The sequence below is a fragment of the Phyllobates terribilis genome, unplaced genomic scaffold (assembly GCF_046119375.1).
Source record: "Phyllobates terribilis strain yellow unplaced genomic scaffold, ASM4611937v1 Scaffold_223__1_contigs__length_3252167, whole genome shotgun sequence".
Taxonomy (NCBI): domain Eukaryota; kingdom Metazoa; phylum Chordata; class Amphibia; order Anura; family Dendrobatidae; genus Phyllobates; species Phyllobates terribilis.
The window spans coordinates 2,813,246-2,829,517 of record NW_027362983.1 but is presented as its reverse complement, the minus strand read 5'-3'; the positions used below and the strand labels follow the sequence as shown (position 1 = coordinate 2,829,517).

The following is a 16,272-nucleotide window of genomic DNA, read 5'->3' as shown; positions in this document are numbered from 1 at the left end:
ATTTTGCTTGTTTGTCGGATTTGGGGATGGACTCTTTGGCTTTGCTTTTCTTCTCCTCATTGGATTTTTCATGTTCAAAGTTGCAGAAGCCAGATTACAAGCTCATTTTGGTTCAACTTCAGCAACTGTGCATTGCATTGCCATGTAATGTGATGCAATGCTATCTTTCTAGCTCTCCCTTTTTACTTCCTTTTGGATAAACAGACATATTAGGCAAGCATTTTGGAGCTTTCACCTAAATAACTACAGGTGGTGAGATAAGCTGCACAATATAATTGACCTTTCAGTATATTGTTGCACACACACCATCTATTTAGCAAATGCCCTTGTTATCAACAGCAGCCTTTTAAACTCACCTGAGCTAACAGGTATGTGCGCTGGTTACTCTGCTGCGCTTAAAATTTCTTTTTTGGTTTGCTAAAATGCCTTTTCTGAAACGTTGTCTCCTTCTGCTGGAACACTGACTTCTTTCATTTAATGCCTGCAGACTATAAAAGAGAACCCAACCCAAAAAGTTTGGTTGATTAGTCTGTGGCATTCTGTTAAACTGTTGCTTATGGCGGTCTCTGTGAGCTTCTCAGCGACATTCAGCCAGCCAGGTATCCTGCCTGCAGTAGATGGAATGTGGCAATGGAACGCTGGCTGCGCGTGTCATAATAGGCTCTGAGCCTTTATATACCTGTGCACAGCAGCAGCCACCTTCAGTCTGCTGCTGGACAGCCAGCAGCAGCAGCAGCAGGAGAGGTATGTAATCAGGAGCCCTCCTGCTAAGGGTAGACAGCTGCTCGTTCCACCCCACCCCCCGCCTTAATTGGTTCTCCTCCCTTCCAACGGTGTTGAGGCGGGTGGGAACAGCAGGGGGTGAAGGTGCTGTGTTTAAAGAGGTGGAGTTATGCAGATCTAAAACGCGTGGATTGCAGCAGCAGCAAGCCGAAAAGTGCAGGCATGTAAGGGATCTAGAGGTTGACAACATGTCTTCTTAACGGGAGTCCAGGAGCTCATCTCCACAAATGGACTTTTCAGGATCCTTGGGTGGCTCCGTAGTTTGAAACCAATTCTGGTTATCGCTTCTCGGCCTTTTGGCTAAGATCAAGTGTAGTATCTGTTCTTATCAGTTTAATATCTGATACGTCCCCTATCTGGGGACCATATATTAAATGGATTTTTAGAACAGGGAGATGGAAAAAGAGCTTGCTCTGTCCACTCCACGCATTGACCTGGTATTGCAGTATCTCCAGGACCGGTGCACCCCTTCTTTAATGCAGTTTCTAAAATCAGAAAGAATTGAATTCAATGTTTTTTGTTCATTTTGCTTGTTTGTCGGATTTGGGGATGGACTCTTTGGCTTTGCTTTTCTTCTCCTCATTGGATTTTTCATGTTCAAAGTTGCAGAAGCCAGATTACAAGCTCATTTTGGTTCAACTTCAGCAACTGTGCATTGCATTGCCATGTAATGTGATGCAATGCTATCTTTCTAGCTCTCCCTTTTTACTTCCTTTTGGATAAACAGACATATTAGGCAAGCATTTTGGAGCTTTCACCTAAATAACTACAGGTGGTGAGATAAGCTGCACAATATAATTGACCTTTCAGTATATTGTTGCACACACACCATCTATTTAGCAAATGCCCTTGTTATCAACAGCAGCCTTTTAAACTCACCTGAGCTAACAGGTATGTGCGCTGGTTACTCTGCTGCGCTTAAAATTTCTTTTTTGGTTTGCTACAATGCCTTTTCTGAAACGTTGTCTCCTTCTGCTGGAACACTGACTTCTTTCATTTAATGCCTGCAGACTATAAAAGAGAACCCAACCCAAAAAGTTTGGTTGATTAGTCTGTGGCATTCTGTTAAACTGTTGCTTATGGCGGTCTCTGTGAGCTTCTCAGCGACATTCAGCCAGCCAGGTATCCTGCCTGCAGTAGATGGAATGTGGCAATGGAACGCTGGCTGCGCGTGTCATAATAGGCTCTGAGCCTTTATATACCTGTGCACAGCAGCAGCCACCTTCAGTCTGCTGCTGGACAGCCAGCAGCAGCAGCAGGAGAGGTATGTAATCAGGAGCCCTCCTGCTAAGGGTAGACAGCTGCTCGTTCCACCCCACCCCCCGCCTTAATTGGTTCTCCTCCCTTCCAACGGTGTTGAGGCGGGTGGGAACAGCAGGGGGTGAAGGTGCTGTGTTTAAAGAGGTGGAGTTATGCAGATCTAAAACGCGTGGATTGCAGCAGCAGCAAGCCGAAAAGTGCAGGCATGTAAGGTATCTAGAGGTTGACAACATGTCTTCTTAACGGGAGTCCAGGAGCTCATCTCCACAAATGGACTTTTCAGGATCCTTGGGTGGCTCCGTAGTTTGAAACCAATTCTGGTTATCGCTTCTCGGCCTTTTGGCTAAGATCAAGTGTAGTATCTGTTCTTATCAGTTTAATATCTGATACGTCCCCTATCTGGGGACCATATATTAAATGGATTTTTAGAACAGGGAGATGGAAAAAGAGCTTGCTCTGTCCACTCCACGCATTGACCTGGTATTGCAGTATCTCCAGGACCGGTGCACCCCTTCTTTAATGCAGTTTCTAAAATCAGAAAGAATTGAATTCAATGTTTTTTGTTCATTTTGCTTGTTTGTCGGATTTGGGGATGGACTCTTTGGCTTTGCTTTTCTTCTCCTCATTGGATTTTTCATGTTCAAAGTTGCAGAAGCCAGATTACAAGCTCATTTTGGTTCAACTTCAGCAACTGTGCATTGCATTGCCATGTAATGTGATGCAATGCTATCTTTCTAGCTCTCCCTTTTTACTTCCTTTTGGATAAACAGACATATTAGGCAAGCATTTTGGAGCTTTCACCTAAATAACTACAGGTGGTGAGATAAGCTGCACAATATAATTGACCTTTCAGTATATTGTTGCACACACACCATCTATTTAGCAAATGCCCTTGTTATCAACAGCAGCCTTTTAAACTCACCTGAGCTAACAGGTATGTGCGCTGGTTACTCTGCTGCGCTTAAAATTTCTTTTTTGGCTTGCTACAATGCCTTTTCTGAAACGTTGTCTCCTTCTGCTGGAACACTGACTTCTTTCATTTAATGCCTGCAGACTATAAAAGAGAACCCAACCCAAAAAGTTTGGTTGATTAGTCTGTGGCATTCTGTTAAACTGTTGCTTATGGCGGTCTCTGTGAGCTTCTCAGCGACATTCAGCCAGCCAGGTATCCTGCCTGCAGTAGATGGAATGTGGCAATGGAACGCTGGCTGCGCGTGTCATAATAGGCTCTGAGCCTTTATATACCTGTGCACAGCAGCAGCCACCTTCAGTCTGCTGCTGGACAGCCAGCAGCAGCAGGAGAGGTATGTAATCAGGAGCCCTCCTGCTAAGGGTAGACAGCTGCTCGTTCCACCCCACCCCCCGCCTTAATTGGTTCTCCTCCCTTCCAACGGTGTTGAGGCAGGTGGGAACAGCAGGGGGTGAAGGTGCTGTGTTTAAAGAGGTGGAGTTATGCAGATCTAAAACGCGTGGATTGCAGCAGCAGCAAGCCGAAAAGTGCAGGCATGTAAGGGATCTAGAGGTTGACAACATGTCTTCTTAACGGGAGTCCAGGAGCTCATCTCCACAAATGGACTTTTCAGGATCCTTGGGTGGCTCCGTAGTTTGAAACCAATTCTGGTTATCGCTTCTCGGCCTTTTGGCTAAGATCAAGTGTAGTATCTGTTCTTATCAGTTTAATATCTGATACGTCCCCTATCTGGGGACCATATATTAAATGGATTTTTAGAACAGGGAGATGGAAAAAGAGCTTGCTCTGTCCACTCCACGCATTGACCTGGTATTGCAGTATCTCCAGGACCGGTGCACCCCTTCTTTAATTCAGTTTCTAAAATCAGAAAGAATTGAATTCAATGTTTTTTGTTCATTTTGCTTGTTTGTCGGATTTGGGGATGGACTCTTTGGCTTTGCTTTTCTTCTCCTCATTGGATTTTTCATGTTCAAAGTTGCAGAAGCCAGATTACAAGCTCATTTTGGTTCAACTTCAGCAACTGTGCATTGCATTGCCATGTAATGTGATGCAATGCTATCTTTCTAGCTCTCCCTTTTTACTTCCTTTTGGATAAACAGACATATTAGGCAAGCATTTTGGAGCTTTCACCTAAATAACTACAGGTGGTGAGATAAGCTGCACAATATAATTGACCTTTCAGTATATTGTTGCACACACACCATCTATTTAGCAAATGCCCTTGTTATCAACAGCAGCCTTTTAAACTCACCTGAGCTAACAGGTATGTGCGCTGGTTACTCTGCTGCGCTTAAAATTTCTTTTTTGGTTTGCTACAATGCCTTTTCTGAAACGTTGTCTCCTTCTGCTGGAACACTGACTTCTTTCATTTAATGCCTGCAGACTATAAAAGAGAACCCAACCCAAAAAGTTTGGTTGATTAGTCTGTGGCATTCTGTTAAACTGTTGCTTATGGCGGTCTCTGTGAGCTTCTCAGCGACATTCAGCCAGCCAGGTATCCTGCCTGCAGTAGATGGAATGTGGCAATGGAACGCTGGCTGCGCGTGTCATAATAGGCTCTGAGCCTTTATATACCTGTGCACAGCAGCAGCCACCTTCAGTCTGCTGCTGGACAGCCAGCAGCAGCAGCAGCAGGAGAGGTATGTAATCAGGAGCCCTCCTGCTAAGGGTAGACAGCTGCTCGTTCCACCCCACCCCCCGCCTTAATTGGTTCTCCTCCCTTCCAACGGTGTTGAGGCGGGTGGGAACAGCAGGGGGTGAAGGTGCTGTGTTTAAAGAGGTGGAGTTATGCAGATCTAAAACGCGTGGATTGCAGCAGCAGCAAGCCGAAAAGTGCAGGCATGTAAGGGATCTAGAGGTTGACAACATGTCTTCTTAACGGGAGTCCAGGAGCTCATCTCCACAAATGGACTTTTCAGGATCCTTGGGTGGCTCCGTAGTTTGAAACCAATTCTGGTTATCGCTTCTCGGCCTTTTGGCTAAGATCAAGTGTAGTATCTGTTCTTATCAGTTTAATATCTGATACGTCCCCTATCTGGGGACCATATATTAAATGGATTTTTAGAACAGGGAGATGGAAAAAGAGCTTGCTCTGTCCACTCCACGCATTGACCTGGTATTGCAGTATCTCCAGGACCGGTGCACCCCTTCTTTAATGCAGTTTCTAAAATCAGAAAGAATTGAATTCAATGTTTTTTGTTCATTTTGCTTGTTTGTCGGATTTGGGGATGGACTCTTTGGCTTTGCTTTTCTTCTCCTCATTGGATTTTTCATGTTCAAAGTTGCAGAAGCCAGATTACAAGCTCATTTTGGTTCAACTTCAGCAACTGTGCATTGCATTGCCATGTAATGTGATGCAATGCTATCTTTCTAGCTCTCCCTTTTTACTTCCTTTTGGATAAACAGACATATTAGGCAAGCATTTTGGAGCTTTCACCTAAATAACTACAGGTGGTGAGATAAGCTGCACAATATAATTGACCTTTCAGTATATTGTTGCACACACACCATCTATTTAGCAAATGCCCTTGTTATCAACAGCAGCCTTTTAAACTCACCTGAGCTAACAGGTATGTGCGCTGGTTACTCTGCTGCGCTTAAAATTTCTTTTTTGGTTTGCTACAATGCCTTTTCTGAAACGTTGTCTCCTTCTGCTGGAACACTGACTTCTTTCATTTAATGCCTGCAGACTATAAAAGAGAACCCAACCCAAAAAGTTTGGTTGATTAGTCTGTGGCATTCTGTTAAACTGTTGCTTATGGCGGTCTCTGTGAGCTTCTCAGCGACATTCAGCCAGCCAGGTATCCTGCCTGCAGTAGATGGAATGTGGCAATGGAACGCTGGCTGCGCGTGTCATAATAGGCTCTGAGCCTTTATATACCTGTGCACAGCAGCAGCCACCTTCAGTCTGCTGCTGGACAGCCAGCAGCAGCAGCAGCAGGAGAGGTATGTAATCAGGAGCCCTCCTGCTAAGGGTAGACAGCTGCTCGTTCCACCCCACCCCCCGCCTTAATTGGTTCTCCTCCCTTCCAACGGTGTTGAGGCGGGTGGGAACAGCAGGGGGTGAAGGTGCTGTGTTTAAAGAGGTGGAGTTATGCAGATCTAAAACGCGTGGATTGCAGCAGCAGCAAGCCGAAAAGTGCAGGCATGTAAGGGATCTAGAGGTTGACAACATGTCTTCTTAACGGGAGTCCAGGAGCTCATCTCCACAAATGGACTTTTTAGGATCCTTGGGTGGCTCCGTAGTTTGAAACCAATTCTGGTTATCGCTTCTCGGCCTTTTGGCTACGACCAAGTGTTGTTGCTGGAAGACTCCAAAGCCTATCGCATCCTCGGCCTTGAGGCATCGGCAGTTCTACTGTCTTAAGCCTCCTGCTGCTATAGGGGGTGTGCGTGCTGAAGAGAACCAAGAAGGCGATCGACTTATCTGAATATGGCGATGGCGACATCGGCTACTCTCCGTTCTGCTGGAGCTGGCGACTTGAAGATCAAGAACTCTTTCAAGATTGAAGTTGAAGAGCGAGCCCGTGACAAGTTCTCCCTGTCTTTCTTCGTGAGGAAGGTCCTGCTTGAGATCCTGCAGGTGAAAAGGGAGAACATTCTGGCACTTCAAGATGCTCCTGGACGCTTTGTGCTTACCCTGACCTCTGAAGTGGCATCTCAGAATTTTTACCATCAGATCAAGCTGAGACTTCAGGAGGAAGATCTTAAAGGACTGTGTTTTGTGACCCTCTGCCTGGCAGAAGAGAAGTCTGTGGTGGTTCATATGAGCAATCCGCATGTCTCTGAAAAGGATGTGGCTGCGTTTCTGCATAACTATTGCTCTGAGGTCTACTTTTCTCACAAAATCATGAACTCTGAGAGGTTGTGGACCGGAAAATACAAGTTCATCGTGAAGCTGAGAGAAGGTTTGGGAATTGGTGGACTCATTCATCCGCCTCAGAGCTTCCTGATTGGCAGAGAGAGAGGAAGACTCTTCTATCCAGGGATGCCTATCTTCTGCAGAAAATGTATGGACTTTGGGCATTCCTTTGAGAGCTGCAAGGAGGAGAACGCTCTTTGCAAGAAGTGCTATCAAAAAGGACATGTCACTCTGAACTGCCCAAATCAGATGATCTGTAATATCTGCCGTATCCCTGGGCACTCTTTTCGGGATTGTCCGTTGAGAAAAAAGACCTTCAGCTATGCAGATGCAGCTCGGGGGGGAGCCCCTCCGAAGCGGTCCAGTCCTGAAGAACAAACAGACAAATCCAAGGACCCTCCCGGGAACCCTTCTGGGGATCCGCCCAAGGACACTGCTGGGGACCCGCCTGGGGATAGCATTGTTCTCAAGGATTGGTCGGAGAGTCCAGATGGTCATGTGGTGGAGGAGAATCCAGCTGAGTCTGAAGTGGAGATGGGAGAGGAGTCTTCTAAGGAGGCTGGTGGTGAGGAGGAGGAGGAGGAGATTAACATTGACGTGGAGGTTTTGAGGAAAAGGAAAAAGGAGAAGTCGAGTTTGTTTAAGGGAGAGAGCGCCAGCAAAAGACCTGCTGGGCGTTTGAAAATAGTCCTCCCTAATTACTCACCTAAACCGATCATCTCAGTTCCTAAACCTGTAAACCCATCTGATCCGGTGAACATCGAGGAATTCTCAGACACGGACGTTTCTGCGGGTCCCTCTACCCCGGTCGGATTCATGTCAGATACGGACTCAAGCTCTGTTTAAATGATTTATGGCTACACTCAAAATTGCCTCACTAAATGTGAGGAGTTTAAAGGGCTCTGTCAAGAGAGCTGCTTTATTTTCTTACCTGATGACTTTAGATGCTGATATTTTTTTACTTCAAGAATGCGGCATTGACCATGACCCTAACTATAACAAACTAAGGGAAGATTGGGCGAACGGACCTTCCATCTGGTCCGGTGAAAATGGATCGCGTGCTACTGGTGTTGGCGTCCTGTTTAAAAACAAAGACTTTAAGGTTACCTCGTTCACTGAAGTTGAACCTGGACGTGCACTAGTTGTTAATGTGAGTTACTGTGGATCCGAGTTCAAGCTGATTAATGTTTATGCATCTCCGATTAAAGAGGAAAGATCCAGTTTATTAGATATCATCAAACTCTTTACACCTGGTCCTACACCAACTGTGGTTGGCGGTGACTTCAATTGTATCCGGTCTGATGAAAATAGGACATCAGGTACTAGAAGGAAAGACAAAACTGAGATGCAGTTAAAAAATCTAATCGACGATACTTGCCTGAATGATGTCTGGAGAGTAAAGAATACCTCTGAACCAGGATACACTTGGGAGAACAATCTTCTAAAATCAAGAATTGACTTTGTTCTGACATCACAGAGTTTTAAAGTGAATAAAGTGGATCTAACAGGTAACATCTTTTCTGACCACAAAACGTTAATTACTCACTTGGAATTGCCCAGTCTAGAGAAAGGGCGAGGTGTCTGGAAGTTGAACACTCTGCTGCTGGAAGATGAAAGTATAAAAGAGGAATTTTTGAAATTTTATAAAAAACTACAGGGGAAAAAACATTATTACAAAAGAATTCTAGAATGGTGGGAGTATGTGAAGTCTCAAATTAGACATTTTTTTCTCTTAGCTGGCAAAAGGAAGGCCAGACAGAATCAGAAATGGTTTAAAGACCTGAATACAAAACTGCAAACAGGTTACAAACTCAGAAATGCAGGGATAGATATGGAGGATGTTATTTTACAAGTCAAAGAAGACATTAAAAAAGCAATTTAACAGAAAGGCAAAGAAATAATTTTCAACGCCAAGGTAGAACATATGGAAAAAAATGAAACATGTTCCAGGTTCTTTTTCAAAAAATCTTTAGAACGCAAAGAATTAATTAAAGAACTTGATGGTGAAACAACTAAAGATGGACTGTTGGACAAAGCGCAAACTTTTTATCAAAATCTTTTTAGCGAAAAGAAAATTGACGCTGATTTTTTACCTGATGCTCTTAATTCATTGCAGAATCACCTTGAAAAGCAAGATCAAGAGTTGTTGATTGAAGATATCTGTGAAGAAGAACTGCTAAGTGCAATCAAAAGCTTTTCTAGAGGAAAAACACCGGGTACTGACGGACTACAAATTGAATTTTATCTTACTTTTTGGGAGATTTTAAAAGACGACCTGTTTGAGATTTTTAAAGCTGTCTTTTTATGTGACAAATTGCCTGAATCTTGGAGAAGTGGTGTGGTCACCCTGCTTTTTAAAAAAGGAGATAAGACTAATCTAGAGAACTGGAGACCAATCACGTTACTCAACGTAGATTATAAAATTATGGCAAAAATCATGGTGAACAGAATGAAGAAGGTGATAGAGAAGGTCGTGCATCCTGATCAGGTATGTGGTGTGCCTGGTCGTACAATTGCAGAAAACTTGAATATTATACGGGACGCAATTTGGTATCAGCAAGAGAGGAAGCAAAAGCTAGCTCTTCTGTCCCTTGATTTCCAGAAAGCGTACGACAGAGTCTCTCATAAGTACCTGTATTCTGTGTTAAAGAAAATGAAATTCCCGGATGTTTTTATTAAGCACATTGCACTTTTATATGATGGAAGTTTTAGCAGGATTTTAATTAATGGTTTTTTATCTTCAGAAGTTGTTCTAAAGTCGGGCGTCAAACAAGGATGCCCACTTTCGCCTCTGCTCTTTATCTGCGCAATCGAGCCTCTACTGGCAATGTTGAGGAAAGATAAGATGGTGAAAGGTGTACCCATACCAGGTGGAAATGGACTAAGTACTAAGTCACTGGGGTACATGGATGACATCACGATCCTGTGCGACTCAGAACAATCGCTGAGAAGAGCAGTAAGAACTACTGATTTTTTCTGTTTAGCATCTGCCTTCAAACTGAACTTGGAGAAGAGCGAATGTCTTGGATTCGGTGATTGGTCAGATGCGCAGATTCCTCAACTTAAAATAAGAAGTGATAAGATCAAAATTTTAGGTGTTGTGTTTACAAAAAAGAATGATGGAGAAGAAAGTTGGCAGTTGGTGAAGGAGAAAATGCAAAAGAAGATAAGTTTATGGAAACTCAGAAAATTATCAATGGAAGGTAAAAACTTGATCATTAAGTCTTTGTTGTTGCCGATAATGTTGTTTTTAAGTATGGTGTACCCCCCGAATGAGAACACAGTAAAGTTTCTCCAGAGACAAATTTTTCTTTTTCTGTGGGGATCAAAAATGGAGAAGGTTCGAAGAGAGACAATGTACAAGCAGCATAAATATGGTGGAAAGAATATCCCAAATATCAAAAAATTTTTGTACCTAAAGTTCTTTAGTTTTTGCTTCAAAATGACCAATCTAAGAACTCATTGGTCTTTCTACTTAAGATATGCAGCTGGAGATATCTTTAGGAAAAGAAAGTGGATAACATTGCCCCCAAATTCTCCTGTCCTAATTACACCGCCAAAACAATATGTCTTACTAGAAAAAACAATTAGACTTTATAACTTACCTGAAGTAGATGTGGAGATGCTGTCAAATTCAAGAAGACTGGCTCTAGAGACAAAGAGAAAAGAAACGATGACAGCAGTGGCAAACTTTACATACACTAAAAGTGGAAGAATTTGGAGAATGACTTATGCACCTTATCTAACAAATGAATATAAAGACTTGGCATGGGCAATAGTGCAAGAATGTGTTCCTGTTAGATTTTTTCAACACAGAAGGGGATTGTGCAATACTGCAAGATGCCCTAGAACAGGCTGTGTTAGAGAGGAAACAGTTTTACACACCTTTTGGAACTGTTTTTATGCCCAAAATGTCTGGAAAGAAGTTGGAAGTCTCTTAAAGTTTGTTACTGGTCTTAAGTTTTTAAATCACGAAGTAGTTTTATATGGAAATTTTACATGTCAATCAAAAGAAAAAGAAAGAGTCATTTGGATAATGATAAATGGAATAAAGAATGCGCTATGGAAAGTCCGAAACATATTGCTTTTTAAAAGAGATTTTATAAGTGAAAGTGAATGCATAAAATTAGCACTAAGTGAAATATATATTTATTACCTGTTAGATCTGAAGAGAATTGGGAAAAAAAGAGCCAAGAGTCTATGGAACTTTCATCTGTGGAACCTTGTAGCATGAACAGATTATAAGGCAAGAGAAATATTAGAAGAGAAATAACAACTGAAATATAAGAACAAAATGAAAAAGAAAAAAATCTGTTCTTATCAGTTTAATATCTGATACGTCCCCTATCTGGGGACCATATATTAAATGGATTTTTAGAACAGGGAGATGGAAAAAGAGCTTGCTCTGTCCACTCCACGCATTGACCTGGTATTGCAGTATCTCCAGGACCGGTGCACCCCTTCTTTAATGCAGTTTCTAAAATCAGAAAGAATTGAATTCAATGTTTTTTGTTCATTTTGCTTGTTTGTCGGATTTGGGGATGGACTCTTTGGCTTTGCTTTTCTTCTCCTCATTGGATTTTTCATGTTCAAAGTTGCAGAAGCCAGATTACAAGCTCATTTTGGTTCAACTTCAGCAACTGTGCATTGCATTGCCATGTAATGTGATGCAATGCTATCTTTCTAGCTCTCCCTTTTTACTTCCTTTTGGATAAACAGACATATTAGGCAAGCATTTTGGAGCTTTCACCTAAATAACTACAGGTGGTGAGATAAGCTGCACAATATAATTGACCTTTCAGTATATTGTTGCACACACACCATCTATTTAGCAAATGCCCTTGTTATCAACAGCAGCCTTTTAAACTCACCTGAGCTAACAGGTATGTGCGCTGGTTACTCTGCTGCGCTTAAAATTTCTTTTTTGGTTTGCTACAATGCCTTTTCTGAAACGTTGTCTCCTTCTGCTGGAACACTGACTTCTTTCATTTAATGCCTGCAGACTATAAAAGAGAACCCAACCCAAAAAGTTTGGTTGATTAGTCTGTGGCATTCTGTTAAACTGTTGCTTATGGCGGTCTCTGTGAGCTTCTCAGCGACATTCAGCCAGCCAGGTATCCTGCCTGCAGTAGATGGAATGTGGCAATGGAACGCTGGCTGCGCGTGTCATAATAGGCTCTGAGCCTTTATATACCTGTGCACAGCAGCAGCCACCTTCAGTCTGCTGCTGGACAGCCAGCAGCAGCAGCAGCAGGAGAGGTATGTAATCAGGAGCCCTCCTGCTAAGGGTAGACAGCTGCTCGTTCCACCCCACCCCCCGCCTTAATTGGTTCTCCTCCCTTCCAACGGTGTTGAGGCGGGTGGGAACAGCAGGGGGTGAAGGTGCTGTGTTTAAAGAGGTGGAGTTATGCAGATCTAAAACGCGTGGATTGCAGCAGCAGCAAGCCGAAAAGTGCAGGCATGTAAGGGATCTAGAGGTTGACAACATGTCTTCTTAACGGGAGTCCAGGAGCTCATCTCCACAAATGGACTTTTCAGGATCCTTGGGTGGCTCCGTAGTTTGAAACCAATTCTGGTTATCGCTTCTCGGCCTTTTGGCTAAGATCAAGTGTAGTATCTGTTCTTATCAGTTTAATATCTGATACGTCCCCTATCTGGGGACCATATATTAAATGGATTTTTAGAACAGGGAGATGGAAAAAGAGCTTGCTCTGTCCACTCCACGCATTGACCTGGTATTGCAGTATCTCCAGGACCGGTGCACCCCTTCTTTAATGCAGTTTCTAAAATCAGAAAGAATTGAATTCAATGTTTTTTGTTCATTTTGCTTGTTTGTCGGATTTGGGGATGGACTCTTTGGCTTTGCTTTTCTTCTCCTCATTGGATTTTTCATGTTCAAAGTTGCAGAAGCCAGATTACAAGCTCATTTTGGTTCAACTTCAGCAACTGTGCATTGCATTGCCATGTAATGTGATGCAATGCTATCTTTCTAGCTCTCCCTTTTTACTTCCTTTTGGATAAACAGACATATTAGGCAAGCATTTTGGAGCTTTCACCTAAATAACTACAGGTGGTGAGATAAGCTGCACAATATAATTGACCTTTCAGTATATTGTTGCACACACACCATCTATTTAGCAAATGCCCTTGTTATCAACAGCAGCCTTTTAAACTCACCTGAGCTAACAGGTATGTGCGCTGGTTACTCTGCTGCGCTTAAAATTTCTTTTTTGGTTTGCTACAATGCCTTTTCTGAAACGTTGTCTCCTTCTGCTGGAACACTGACTTCTTTCATTTAATGCCTGCAGACTATAAAAGAGAACCCAACCCAAAAAGTTTGGTTGATTAGTCTGTGGCATTCTGTTAAACTGTTGCTTATGGCGGTCTCTGTGAGCTTCTCAGCGACATTCAGCCAGCCAGGTATCCTGCCTGCAGTAGATGGAATGTGGCAATGGAACGCTGGCTGCGCGTGTCATAATAGGCTCTGAGCCTTTATATACCTGTGCACAGCAGCAGCCACCTTCAGTCTGCTGCTGGACAGCCAGCAGCAGCAGCAGCAGGAGAGGTATGTAATCAGGAGCCCTCCTGCTAAGGGTAGACAGCTGCTCGTTCCACCCCACCCCCCGCCTTAATTGGTTCTCCTCCCTTCCAACGGTGTTGAGGCGGGTGGGAACAGCAGGGGGTGAAGGTGCTGTGTTTAAAGAGGTGGAGTTATGCAGATCTAAAACGCGTGGATTGCAGCAGCAGCAAGCCGAAAAGTGCAGGCATGTAAGGGATCTAGAGGTTGACAACATGTCTTCTTAACGGGAGTCCAGGAGCTCATCTCCACAAATGGACTTTTCAGGATCCTTGGGTGGCTCCGTAGTTTGAAACCAATTCTGGTTATCGCTTCTCGGCCTTTTGGCTAAGATCAAGTGTAGTATCTGTTCTTATCAGTTTAATATCTGATACGTCCCCTATCTGGGGACCATATATTAAATGGATTTTTAGAACAGGGAGATGGAAAAAGAGCTTGCTCTGTCCACTCCACGCATTGACCTGGTATTGCAGTATCTCCAGGACCGGTGCACCCCTTCTTTAATGCAGTTTCTAAAATCAGAAAGAATTGAATTCAATGTTTTATGTTCATTTTGCTTGTTTGTCGGATTTGGGGATGGACTCTTTGGCTTTGCTTTTCTTCTCCTCATTGGATTTTTCATGTTCAAAGTTGCAGAAGCCAGATTACAAGCTCATTTTGGTTCAACTTCAGCAACTGTGCATTGCATTGCCATGTAATGTGATGCAATGCTATCTTTCTAGCTCTCCCTTTTTACTTCCTTTTGGATAAACAGACATATTAGGCAAGCATTTTGGAGCTTTCACCTAAATAACTACAGGTGGTGAGATAAGCTGCACAATATAATTGACCTTTCAGTATATTGTTGCACACACACCATCTATTTAGCAAATGCCCTTGTTATCAACAGCAGCCTTTTAAACTCACCTGAGCTAACAGGTATGTGCGCTGGTTACTCTGCTGCGCTTAAAATTTCTTTTTTGGTTTGCTACAATGCCTTTTCTGAAACGTTGTCTCCTTCTGCTGGAACACTGACTTCTTTCATTTAATGCCTGCAGACTATAAAAGAGAACCCAACCCAAAAAGTTTGGTTGATTAGTCTGTGGCATTCTGTTAAACTGTTGCTTATGGCGGTCTCTGTGAGCTTCTCAGCGACATTCAGCCAGCCAGGTATCCTGCCTGCAGTAGATGGAATGTGGCAATGGAACGCTGGCTGCGCGTGTCATAATAGGCTCTGAGCCTTTATATACCTGTGCACAGCAGCAGCCACCTTCAGTCTGCTGCTGGACAGCCAGCAGCAGCAGCAGCAGGAGAGGTATGTAATCAGGAGCCCTCCTGCTAAGGGTAGACAGCTGCTCGTTCCACCCCACCCCCCGCCTTAATTGGTTCTCCTCCCTTCCAACGGTGTTGAGGCGGGTGGGAACAGCAGGGGGTGAAGGTGCTGTGTTTAAAGAGGTGGAGTTATGCAGATCTAAAACGCGTGGATTGCAGCAGCAGCAAGCCGAAAAGTGCAGGCATGTAAGGGATCTAGAGGTTGACAACATGTCTTCTTAACGGGAGTCCAGGAGCTCATCTCCACAAATGGACTTTTCAGGATCCTTGGGTGGCTCCGTAGTTTGAAACCAATTCTGGTTATCGCTTCTCGGCCTTTTGGCTAAGATCAAGTGTAGTATCTGTTCTTATCAGTTTAATATCTGATACGTCCCCTATCTGGGGACCATATATTAAATGGATTTTTAGAACAGGGAGATGGAAAAAGAGCTTGCTCTGTCCACTTCACGCATTGACCTGGTATTGCAGTATCTCCAGGACCGGTGCACCCCTTCTTTAATGCAGTTTCTAAAATCAGAAAGAATTGAATTCAATGTTTTTTGTTCATTTTGCTTGTTTGTCGGATTTGGGGATGGACTCTTTGGCTTTGCTTTTCTTCTCCTCATTGGATTTTTCATGTTCAAAGTTGCAGAAGCCAGATTACAAGCTCATTTTGGTTCAACTTCAGCAACTGTGCATTGCATTGCCATGTAATGTGATGCAATGCTATCTTTCTAGCTCTCCCTTTTTACTTCCTTTTGGATAAACAGACATATTAGGCAAGCATTTTGGAGCTTTCACCTAAATAACTACAGGTGGTGAGATAAGCTGCACAATATAATTGACCTTTCAGTATATTGTTGCACACACACCATCTATTTAGCAAATGCCCTTGTTATCAACAGCAGCCTTTTAAACTCACCTGAGCTAACAGGTATGTGCGCTGGTTACTCTGCTGCGCTTAAAATTTCTTTTTTGGTTTGCTACAATGCCTTTTCTGAAACGTTGTCTCCTTCTGCTGGAACACTGACTTCTTTCATTTAATGCCTGCAGACTATAAAAGAGAACCCAACCCAAAAAGTTTGGTTGATTAGTCTGTGGCATTCTGTTAAACTGTTGCTTATGGCGGTCTCTGTGAGCTTCTCAGCGACATTCAGCCAGCCAGGTATCCTGCCTGCAGTAGATGGAATGTGGCAATGGAACGCTGGCTGCGCGTGTCATAATAGGCTCTGAGCCTTTATATACCTGTGCACAGCAGCAGCCACCTTCAGTCTGCTGCTGGACAGCCAGCAGCAGCAGCAGCAGGAGAGGTATGTAATCAGGAGCCCTCCTGCTAAGGGTAGACAGCTGCTCGTTCCACCCCACCCCCCGCCTTAATTGGTTCTCCTCCCTTCCAACGGTGTTGAGGCGGGTGGGAACAGCAGGGGGTGAAGGTGCTGTGTTTAAAGAGGTGGAGTTATGCAGATCTAAAACGCGTGGATTGCAGCAGCAGCAAGCCGAAAAGTGCAGGCATGTAAGGGATCTAGAGGT

The 16,272-nt window shown here is 43.6% G+C and overlaps 8 non-coding genes across 8 annotated transcripts; all 8 read left to right on the top strand.

Moving 5' to 3' along the window:
- The first annotated feature begins 1,063 nt into the window (after positions 1 to 1,063).
- Positions 1,064 to 1,254, top strand: LOC141214632 (U2 spliceosomal RNA). Its single transcript, XR_012283833.1, has one exon. It is a non-coding gene; the product is annotated as a U2 spliceosomal RNA (small nuclear RNA).
- A 1,112-nt stretch (positions 1,255 to 2,366) lies between these two features.
- LOC141214631 (U2 spliceosomal RNA) lies at positions 2,367 to 2,557 on the top strand. Its single transcript, XR_012283832.1, has one exon. It is a non-coding gene; the product is annotated as a U2 spliceosomal RNA (small nuclear RNA).
- Positions 2,558 to 3,666: 1,109 nt separating this feature from the next.
- Positions 3,667 to 3,857, top strand: LOC141214630 (U2 spliceosomal RNA). Its single transcript, XR_012283831.1, has one exon. It is a non-coding gene; the product is annotated as a U2 spliceosomal RNA (small nuclear RNA).
- Positions 3,858 to 4,972: 1,115 nt separating this feature from the next.
- Positions 4,973 to 5,163, top strand: LOC141214629 (U2 spliceosomal RNA). The gene has a single exon (XR_012283830.1). It is a non-coding gene; the product is annotated as a U2 spliceosomal RNA (small nuclear RNA).
- Positions 5,164 to 11,156: 5,993 nt separating this feature from the next.
- Positions 11,157 to 11,338, top strand: LOC141214956 (U2 spliceosomal RNA). The gene has a single exon (XR_012284135.1). It is a non-coding gene; the product is annotated as a U2 spliceosomal RNA (small nuclear RNA).
- Positions 11,339 to 12,453: 1,115 nt separating this feature from the next.
- LOC141214627 (U2 spliceosomal RNA) lies at positions 12,454 to 12,644 on the top strand. The gene has a single exon (XR_012283828.1). It is a non-coding gene; the product is annotated as a U2 spliceosomal RNA (small nuclear RNA).
- Positions 12,645 to 13,759: 1,115 nt separating this feature from the next.
- LOC141214626 (U2 spliceosomal RNA) lies at positions 13,760 to 13,950 on the top strand. The gene has a single exon (XR_012283827.1). It is a non-coding gene; the product is annotated as a U2 spliceosomal RNA (small nuclear RNA).
- A 1,115-nt stretch (positions 13,951 to 15,065) lies between these two features.
- Positions 15,066 to 15,256, top strand: LOC141214862 (U2 spliceosomal RNA). Its single transcript, XR_012284054.1, has one exon. It is a non-coding gene; the product is annotated as a U2 spliceosomal RNA (small nuclear RNA).
- The last annotated feature ends 1,016 nt before the right edge of the window (positions 15,257 to 16,272 follow it).